Raw genomic sequence first — 11,820 nt, 5'->3', positions numbered from 1 at the left:
TTCAAGGGTACTACGACTATGCTTGCACCTCATGGTACCAAAGCACCTCAAAGGCGCTAAAAACAAAATTACAAACATCTCAAAACAAACTGGTCAGACTACTGCTTGACCTTACTCCTAGAACCCACCTCACCCCTGCCCACTTTGACAACCTAGGATGGCTTAGAGTAGACGACAGAGTACAGCAACTTGCAATGGGCCTGGTCTACAAGATACACTACACGACCAAGGTACCCATGTACATGACTAAATACTTCCCAAAGGTCAGTGAATACCACGATCACAACACCAGAGGGAGCTCCACAAATCATGTTAAACCCAGATTCGGCTCAAACAAGGGACTAAACACGTTTCGCAATTATGCCACATCAATGTGGAACGCCCTACCCAAAGCTGTAAAGGAATGTGAATCACTACCCACTTTCAAAAACACTCTCAAAAAACACCTAAGGGAGACTGCAACTCGAAACTGGCCCCTGTAAATGTCCGAACACAACCCCCGCCAACACCCCCCCCCCCCCCCACTCCTACCCCCCCCCCCCCCCCCCCCCCCCCCCAACCACCTCCAATGTACAGTCCCACCCCCACCTACCCAATCCAATGTACAGTTTCTACGCCTAATGTATATACTCTTTTCTTTCTGGACTCTTTTTGTATCACAAATACAGTACTGTAATTGCAAATCTGGTATGTCATAAATGTATAGATGTAGCAGTACTGCCTATCTGTATGTCATGTATGTCATATATGTTACGATGAATTGGAAATGGGGGACCCTGGTGGAAACAAGACGAAAGTCTTTCTCTGGTCTGCATCCCCTTAACAATTGTATGTATTGAGCTGTACTGCACTGTACCCATTCTGCAATCTGTTAATAAAGTTTTTCATTCATTCATTCATTCATTCATTCATTCATTCATTCATTCATCAACCAACTTCGAAAGAGTGCCTAAGCTTAACCGTCGAAAGAACTTGCCGTCACGCTCTAAGACAAACTCTATAACCGATAGGGCTGTCTTAAATACTTCGAAGCTTCGAAGCTTCGTTCGATGGCACAAGCTTCGAACATAAAAAAAAAATCGAAGTACATTTTTAATTTTAATTTTTTTATTAAAATTGTTACTTCGGTGTGTGTGTGTGTGTGTGTGTGTGTGTGTGTGTGTGTGTGTGTGTGTGTGTGTGTGTGTGTGTGCATGGGGCCATTGGGTGGGGCCGGGGGACAAATACACTGGAGGAAAGTAACCCAGCTCAGCACTGCCCAAATTATATCATCACTATTGCCTGTTTGAAGGATATCATCCTCAAACACATATATACCACCTACACGCCTATTCTCAGTCCTTGCCCCACAATGGTGGAATGAACTACCCACCCCAGTTAGGACAGCCGAATCCCGTCCAATCTTTCGCCGTCGACTAAAGACGCACTTCTTCAACCATTATCTGAAATAAAATTTAAAAATAAAATAAAAAAAATCGAACCCTAACTAATCTTACTGTCATGCACTTGTCCTAATAAACTAACCTACACTGTAACACGCAACACTTTGATGAATATTGTTACTCAGCTGATAGAGTTGTATCCTTCCTGATGACCTGTCGTACAGAACTTGTAAGTCGCTTTGGATAAAAGCGTCAGCTAAAAATGACTAAATGTAAATGTGAATGTAAATACCTTGTAGAATTCCACACATAAGAAAGAAAGATACTGGGATGAATAAACAAAATAGGAAATAAAATGTAGAAATCAATACATAAATAAATATGAATCTCCATATGAAATAGAACATTTAGATAAGGTGCTACTGAGATGTTTTGGTGAGTTCTTTGTTTTTTTGTGGAAGTAGCCCTTCTTAAAAATGCATGAACATTCACTGATAATTGGTCGGTAGTGGAGTCTACAAGGTCTACATTGCCGGACCTTGTAGACTGACATAATTCTGTGCATAGTTTAGTCTACACAGGCCATATTTCAAATAATCAAAATCTTACTTCATTCATCTTAAACATTCTTGATTTGGGGGATTGGTAGTTCCCATGAAATCTGAAGTTGTTCAAACGACAACAGCGATCCACCTTGAATTAAATCACACAGCCGTGTTGGCTGCGTCACAGTCACGAAAGGGGCTACTTAATTCATTAATCCAATCCACTTTATTTATAGAGCACATTTAAAAACAACAAAGTTTACCAAAGTGCTGTACAAGTCCCACAACATAAGATAAAAAAAAAAATATATATATATATATATAATAATAATAATAATTCATTTAATTTATATAGCGCTTCTCAATAACCCGAAGTCGCTTATATATATATATTTATATATATATATAAAAAATATAAATTTTCGGCCCAGAAGCTTCGATTGCCAAAAAAATATTTGAAGGTCAGCCCTAGATACTAGTCAGCAAGGTGATCCACAGCACAGCTGGCCAAACAGAGAAGGCTGTCTGGCTGAACTTGGACCGAAATCTGACGTAACAGCCCCCTCTAGTGGGCTCTTGCTACCAACTGTTTGAGTGGCGGTGGGACAAGGCGGTGGAAGATCTAGTATTTTTTTGATCTATTACCTTTAGTGTTTGTTTAAAAAGACAACCAACAAACAAGATTCTTGTACCGGATCTCCTCTCTGGTAAACAAGAATACCCTGATTTATGCAATTTACATGTCGTCAGCTTGTGACTGCAACTTGTTCTTGTTCGCGGACGACTCAGCCCTGCTGGTCTCTGACAAGAACAAGTTACACATTGAAAAAACCCTCAGCTCTGAACTCGGCAGAATCTGCACCTGGCTCGCTGATAACAAACTATCATTACACCTGGGTAAAACAGAGTCCATTCTCTTCAGATCAAATAACAAACTCAGCAAGACCGACGGCTTCTCAGTTACAGTGGGTGACAATATTGTCACAAGGAAAGATGAAATTACATACCTAGGTTCCATCCTAGAGGCAAATCTTTCCTGTGACAAAATGCCATCCAAGGTAATAAAAAAAGTCAACCAACGAACTAGATTCTTGTACCGGATCTCCTCTCTGGTAAACAAGAATACTCTGAAGACTATGGCAGGAGCACTCATTCAAGGGTACTACGACTATGCTTGCACTTCATGGTACCAAAGCACCTCAAAGGCGCTAAAACAAGATTACAAACATCACAAAACAAACTGGTCAGACTTCTACTTGACCTTACCCCTAGAACCCACCTCACCCCTGCCCACTTTGACAACCTAGGATGGCTTAGAGTAGACGACAGAGTACAGCAACATGCAATGGGCCTGGTCTACAAGATACACTATATGACTAAGGTACCCATGTACATGTCAAAATACTTTCCAAAGGTCAGTGAATACCACGACCACAACACCAGAGGGAGTTCCACAAATCATGTTCAACCCAGATGCGGCTCAAACAAGGGACTAAACACGTTGCCACAACAATGTGGAACGCCCTACCCACAGCCGTAAAAGAATGTGAATCCCTACCCACCTTCAAAACCGCTCTAAAAGAGCACCTACGGGAGGCCGCAATTCGAAACTGTCCCCGGTAAATGTCCAAACCCCCCCCCAATGTACAGTTTCCTCCCCCTCAAATGTATATTCTCTTTTTGAAACTCTCTGTAAATAAACTACTGTATATTTGTATATCTTGTATGTCATAAATGTCTGGATGTAACAGTACTGTATATCTGTATGTCATAAATGTTATGATGAATTGAAAATGGGGGACCCTGATGTAAACAAGATGAAAGTCTTTCTCTGGTCTGCAAAGATTCTTAACAATCCTCACAGTACTGTACTCATCAGACAATAGAGTACAACAGTACACTACATACAGAATAATATGAAAACAGTACACCCAACAGCAAACAGCAACAACATACAATAACAGACTTCTGTACCCCAGTGTCTTCTGTACCTGTGCCCCGGAGGGCAGTCGTGATTTAGTGTGTGTGTGATGTCCTGTTCTATTGATGTCACAATGCATGGAATGGTCACATGAGATGAATACTGTTATGTACAATGGTAGAGATTAATAATGTTATGGTACAACAGTAGAGATGAATAATGTTCTGGTACAACAGTAGGAGGAGATTAATAATGTTCTGGTACAACAGTAGGAGGAGATTAATAATGTTCTGGTACAACAGTAGAGATTAATAATGTTCTGGTACAACAGTAGAGATAATAATGTGCTGGTACAGCGGTAGAGATTAATAATGTTCTGGTACAGCAGTAGAGATTAATAATGTTCTGGAACAACGGTAGAGATTAATAATGTTCTGGTACAGCAGTAGAGATCAATAATGTTCTGGTACAGCAGTAGAGATTAATAATGTTATGGTACAACAGTAGGAGGAGATTAATAATGTTCTGGTACAACAGTAGGAGGAGATGGATAATGTTCTGGTACAACAGTAGGAGGAGATGAATAATGTTCTGGTACAACAGTAGAGATGAATAATGTTCTGGTACAACAGTAGAGATGAATAATGTTCTGGTACAACAGTAGAGATGAATAATGTTCTGGTACAACAGTAGGAGGAGATTAATAATGTTCTGGTACAACAGTAGGAGGAGATTAATATTGTTCTGGTACAACTGTAGGAGGAGATTAATAATGTTCTGGTACAACAGTAGGAGGAGATTAATATTGTTCTGGTACAACTGAAAAATTACAACAGCGATGCTCTAAAAAGCTCTTGTAAGTTCTATGGATTGTTCACTTGTCTACCGCAGTATGAACGTAGTAGGTGGATAAAGCCTGGGATCATTTAAAATCTTTGTTTCTGACGGCAATTGATGAAAGTGCACCAGAAAAAACTATGAGAATGAAAATCAGACAAGAGCCCTGGATGAACCCAGAGATTCTGGCAGCTATAAAGTCCAGAAATGACACATTCTCGAAATTCAGTAAAAATAGGGATGAACAGGTTTATGAGGGGTCCAAGAAGAAAATAAATTAGGAATGATCAAGAAAGCCAAGGCTGAATATTTCAATGACAAAATCATAGAGAATAAATCTAATCCACAACAATTATTGAAGTGCTTAGACAGGGTATGGAAACAAGCTCAGGACAAAAGCTAAAAACATGATTCTATACATACTGTAGGAGGCACAGTGATTACAGGCAATAAGAACATAGCTAATTGTCTAAATACGTTTTTTAACACCATGGCGAATACCCTAGTTAAGAGACTGCCCAGTCCAACTGGCATGTATGGGGAAAAACAGGTAGGGGAGTACTACTAATAAAAGTATTCTGTACTTCTGTATGACAACTATTAAAGAAACTTGAAACTACAGACAGAAAGGTATCCAGACAGACTCCTTCTCCTTTGTGAGTGTGACTGAGGACACAGTTTTGAAGAAACTGAGGGCCCTCAACCCTAACAAGGCAACAGGACAAGATACCCGCTAGATTTCTTAGGGATGCAGCTGTGTCCATCGCCTCCGGCTTAACACACATTGTAAATCTATCTATCTGTCAAGGACAGTTTCCCTATGATCTCAAACAAACCAGAGTCATTCCGCTTTACAAAAAAGGTAATAAACTAGACCCAGGGAACTATAGGCCTGTGTCTATTCTTAGTGCGGTGTCTAAGGTCATAGAAAGGAAAGGATCATTCATGATCAAATAAACAAATACCTCTCTACAAACAACCTGTTGTTCGAGCTCCAGTCTGGATTTAGAACATCACATTCCACTGACACATGTTTATTATATCTGACAGACCAAATTAGAAAATAGGTGGACAAAGGTCAATTCTGTGGGATGGTTTTATTAGATTTACAAAAAGCCTTCGACGCCGTTAACCACAACATACTTTTATATAAACTGAATGCTATGGGTTTTAACAGTATGTCCTTAAGGTGGATGGAGTCATATCTGAGAGGCAGGAAACAAGTAGTGGAAATGAATGGGAGCATCTCCTCACTCCAACAGATGTGCAGGGTTCCACACAGGAGTATTTTAGGACCACTTTTATTTATTTTATATGTCAATGACATGAGATCTGCCTGTGAATGTAATGTGTGGACGATGCTGCACTCATGGTCTCCCATCAGGACAAAATAGAAGTTGAGAGGTCACTCAGTCTTCAGCTTGCAGTCATTGGCTGGTTGAAAATAGGTTATCCCTCCACCTGGGTAAAACCGAAGTTATTCTTTTTGGCTCTGCCATTCGACTTAAGAGGTCTCCTGGGTTCAAAGTAGTTGTAACTGAGGGGTACAATTCCCTGACTGTATTGAGAGTATGGTATCATTAAACCACTACTGAGTTATGTACTTAATTACTGGCCATACAGTACACAGGTATATATGATGAACACCCACACAATAACACGGCTTAACAAAGAAAATCCTGTTTGGAATATTTATTAGAAGAGCAGCAATATTAGATTACAGTATTGAGAATTAGGGTTGCGCTTGTATGGCGAAGAATGTGCATGAATAGGTCAAGAGCGTAAGTCCATGAGCATATTACGATGGGAATAATTAATACCACCTGTAGCATAAGAATTATATAAGGCACACTCGTAGGTCAGCTGGAGATACTAAGGGGGTTCCCTCCGGTTGTAAGCCAGCAGGGGAGAGGAACTGTCGGGAGCAAAAGTCTGGATCAACGAGGAATAAAGAGACTCCAGGTACAGGAGACGGTGCAATAATCCCTTGGTCCTTAGACAAAGCAACAGCTATACTCCGGTATGCCCTGCAGCATGGATGAAAGCTAGCCAGCCTCTGGGTCCTAGAGGCGGGCTCGACGGGGCTCCTCACAGGGTAGATCCCACACGGTAGTGGGGGTAGACGGTTCTCTGCTCCAGCAGCCACAGTACCAAAGCAATATAATCCAGCCGAAAAGGGCTCTGCATTCGTCGGTGTAGGTTATCCAGTGTACATATCCACACGGTTCTCGTCTAGGGCTCCTCGGATGGCGGCACAAGGTTAGGCCGCCCAGCCTGGATAAGCGCACTAGCTCGGTACGATGAAACGGTGGTAATGCTGGTCACTGTAGAACGGTAGCCGCACGATACACTATACATAATAGACTATTACTTTATAATAGAATAAGTCGAACTCGACGATACAGCGTTAAACTCTGACACTTTAGCTATCAATTCGCACGCGGTCTCAAGGCTCTATTTAGGGGCAAAACGGGCCCACTTCACGGCACGTTGTATCGTGGTGAAGGCTTCAACTTGTTGGGGTAACTCACTTTTAGGCTAAGTGCTTCTGTATCCACCTGCGACGTATTTATACGTAAGATGAATAATCTAGTGCCAACCTTATTTCTGTCTCGTATTACTGCGCAAACCTGGGCATGTTGAGACATGTCTTAGCGGTGACTTTGAACTAGACATTGGGGGTATGGCCGTTGGCGCCTAGGGGGTCGCTGTCCAATAGGAGAACGAATATTATGGTCTGGCCTGTACCTAGGTAAAGGGATATTCTGTGTATATGTACAAAGAATATACAAGGGATATCAGACGATATACAAATATTATACAATATATCTCAAGTAATAAATATATATATTCGGTTTAATCTGACCCTTTGTAACAGTAGTGGTAGGAGATATCGAGGTTACAGCTAAGGATGAAGTCACGTACCTATAGGATGTGTTTTGGACAACAACTTATCAGGGGTGAGCATGGCACAAAAGGTGGTCTCAAAGATCAACCAGAGAATTTAATTTCTCGGCAGAGTGTCCACCTATATTAACAGGTAAGTCTTAGAAGTCCTGGCAGGGACCCTGCTTCAATATCATTATGACTACGTGAAACCGGTCTCATTTGACATGCCCTGAGTGGGAGTCAAACCCCGGTCTCCCGCACCGCGGGCGACATCGCAGACCACTATACCAAGAGGTGAATTCACTTCTAAGTAATCGGTCTGGATGCCTTTTTAAGGGGAGTGAGTTTAGTTGCAGTACCGCTACGTGGCACAGTCACTTCACAACACATGAAGTCCATCGTGACTGTGGATATACTCACGGACCTCCGTTACACTCACCCCCCTAAACTCACACCACTCAAGGCATCCGGGTCACGGCACCACTGAAACCGGTCTCATTTGACATGCCCTGAGTGGGAGTCAAACCCCGGTCTCCCGCACCGCGGGCGACATCGCAGACCACTATACCAAGAAGTGAATTCACTTCTAAGTAATGGGTCTGGATGCCTTTTTAAGGGGAGTGAGTTTAGTTGCAGTACCGCTACGTGGCACAGTCACTTCACAACACATGAAGTCCATCGTGACTGTGGATATACTCACGGACCTCCGTTACATACGCATGCTCCTCCTGGTACACTGGCATCACAGTGGCACTGAAAGGTATAGGCTACAGACAGCTGAGAACAAATTAGTTAGCTGGTATTTAAACATTTTAGACACATTTTAACAACCTCAAGTGGCTCAGGGTTGAGGAAAGAGTCCCTCAATTAAAACTCTGCATGGTACACAAGATACTCTGGAATACTGTCCCTCAGTACCTCCGTGGATATTTGAACAGGGTTAGGAATGTACACAGACACGCCACCAGGGGGAGCCCTACAGACCTCTTCCCAGTAAGATGCAAAAGGGTTCAAGTTTCAAGTTTCTTTATTAGTTGTCATAGTAAAATAATACAGAATACTTTTCTATGAAATGCTTTTTTCTGTATGAGCTCCTGGGAGTGTTGTTGACAGAGTTAGCTATGGGGCGACAATAACTTATCATGACGACAAGGTCCTCTCACTTCAGCCTTTAATCGGCGTAGTTTATTATCACGGTGGTACACAGTACATGATACCTTCTCTCTGTGAGAGGTAGGTGGGAAGAGACAGAGAGGGAGGGAACATTGCCTTAAATACCCTCTTACCTGGCGCCAGCGTCAATAGCTCCGCCTATATACATCACATAACTTTAACACTCCCACTTACGGCTGTCTTGTTTACTGTACAACTTTTTCAAAAACAATCTTCAAAGAAAATAATACAGTTCAGAGCATCAAAAAGGATATGGCAGTCAATACTACATAACAGGCAATATTTACACACCAAACATGACCTCTGCAAATCTTCTCAATTTCAGTTTGGAAACAGGCTTTGTCATAGCGTCTGCAACCATGTCGTCTGTAGGAAAATAAACAAGTGTCATCCTTTCTTCTCTGATGACAGATCTGATGAAATTATATTTTATATCCACATGTTTACACCTCTGTCGGCACACAGGGTTTCTAGCAATTGCAATGGTTCCCTGGTTGTCTTCATAAACAACAGTTTTCTTATATAGGTATCCATTCCTTTGAGAAGTTGTTCTAGATAAATACATTCCTGTATTGTCATAGCTAGAGCCATGTATTCGGCTTCACAAGTTGAAAGTGCCACTGTGGGCTGTTTCTTTGTTTTCCACGAAACCAGTGAGCTGTTTGTGTTCAAACTCACACAATACCCTGTGGTACTTCTTCTGTCTGTGGTGTCTGTCGCCCAATCTGCATCACTGTAGGCTTTAAGCCCTAAGCCCCCGCTGCTCTTTCTGAAACAAAGCTGTTTATCTGCTGTGCCTTTGAGATAACGAAAAACATGTTTTGCTGTAATCCAGTGCTCCTCTGTGGGGTCAGAAAAATGCTGTGACAATTTACTCACTACAAAACATAGGTCAGGGCGAGTACATGTTGTCAAATAAACGAGGCTACCTACAGCTTCTCTGTACATTTTTACATCTGTCAATTTCTGAGCATCCTCTTGGTAGTCTAGTTTTTGATTACATGGTGTTTCCCTTGTTCTACATTCTTGCATGTCAAAACGTTTCAGGATCTTTTCCACATATCTCTTCTGGGATATTTTTACACAATGGCAACTGTTCGAAGTCCATGCCTAGAAAATGCTTTAACCTGCCTAGGTCTTTCATTTTGAATCTGGTGGAGGGCATACTTTTCACCTGCTCTAGGTTTCTAGTGTTGTCCGCTGCGATGATCAAATCATCCACTTCTGTATTTAAACATAGAATCCACTTCTGTATCTCCCATTTCCTTGATTCAGGGGACACCATCGCCTCTTTAAAGGCCTGAGGTACTCCACTCACTACTCTGTAGCAGTAATCAATGCTGGTAAGTGTACTGTCATCCTCGTCACTTTCTCTCCGGGCATAGTCTTTCAGATACTTTGGGGGTTTGTGTTCCCGTGAGGGATACCTCCCACTGCATGAGGCACGTGACGTCACCCTCGGGTGCTCCTCGTCATCATCCTCTGGGGGTTGCTGACTGTCTGTCTGCACGACTGTGCTAAGTACACTAGGCTGAGGTGTCTCTGTTTCTTCACACCAGCTCTGGCTCGTTCTCACATGTTGTCTTTGTGACAAATTTGACTAGCCTGTGTTTTTGCACTTTTCCTTTACCGGGATAATAGACTAGAAAAGCGGGGCTTCCTTTGTCGTGCCCTACAAAGAGTCCTTTTTCACATCTGGACTCAAGCTTTCCTCTGTCCTGGTAAGCATAACACACTGATCCAAATTTGTGCATTCTAGCTAGATTACATTTCTTTCCTGTCAGTGCTGTATACGGGGTGGTGCCCGTGTGCTTATTAAAACACCTGTTTCTGGTGTAAGCGGCTTCTTGTACCGCATAATGCCATAGACTCTTAGGTAAGTTACCAGCTATTAGCTTACACATAGCCATTTCGAAAAAGAGTACGCCCTTCCCTCTCTGCCACCCCGTTCTGGTGCGGGGAGTACGGACATGACGTCTCGTGTCTTATCTTGTTCCTTCTCAACAGTGATTGGAACTCTCTATTTGTGAACTCGGTTCCGTTGTCGGACCTCAAGCATCTTATGTTGCCATAATGGGCTACGTCTGCCAGGAATTTCTCCGTGGTCTGGAGTGTGTCACTCTTTGCTTTGAGAAAGTAAACAAACACTGCCCCTGTACACACATCTGTAAAAGTCTGTACATATTTAAAGCCACCTATGGACTCGTTGCTTACTGGACCGGTTAGATCTGTGTTAACTAGCGCAAGTGGTACCTTTACTTTTTCTGTGTGACTTCTGTTTCTCGATTGAGTGAACTTCCCCTTTATGCACACTTCACATTCTTTGTCAGGTCTACGCTTTTCACCTTTAATGTGCATGCCTTCTGTCACTGCTTGCAGTTTCAGTAAATTCTCGTAATTACAATGACCCATGATCTCATGCCATGTCTGAATATCGTGACTGACAGTCACATTACACATATCATTATTATTACACTTATCGTCATCATTACACTCTGTTTGTAGATAATACATTCTCTTGTACACCTCTATGTTAAATCGCGTACCGTCAGGCTCTACAAGAACATCTTTACCTTCATTGAAGAACACTTTGGCACCGTTTGCAGTAGCAGATTTTACAGAGAATAGTTCTTGTGGGAACGAGGGTATGTAGAGAGCATTCTTTAACGTCACTGTACACCGGCGCCCCTCACTGTCTATGAGGCATACCTGTGCGTCTCCTCTCCCTTGCGCCAACCCGTAAGTGCGCTTCCCATCTGCCAGCTCCATGCTGTGTCTCTCCGGCTCGAAGGTGTTGTCAAAGTTCTTGAATCGATTCCTGTCGTTAATGACGTGGGACGACGCACCTGTGTCCACGATCAGTCCCTTCCTTTGGGCCTGCTGCTGCTGCGTTGGCTGGGTGACGTACGCTGTCTGCGCCCCGAAGATGAAGTCCTCTTGTCCCGCTACTCTCCGGGCGTCGTCTCGACTCGTCTCACATCTACCGTCGTCGCCATCTTGTCCACAGCCGCCATCTTGTCCACAGCCGCCATCTTGTCCACAGCCGCCATCTTGTCCATGCGCGTACCGTGCG

Source organism: Notolepis coatsorum (assembly GCF_963971535.1).
Source record: "Notolepis coatsorum genome assembly, chromosome: 18".
Classification (NCBI taxonomy): domain Eukaryota; kingdom Metazoa; phylum Chordata; class Actinopteri; order Aulopiformes; family Paralepididae; genus Notolepis; species Notolepis coatsorum.
Note: the sequence above shows the minus strand (reverse complement) of the source record.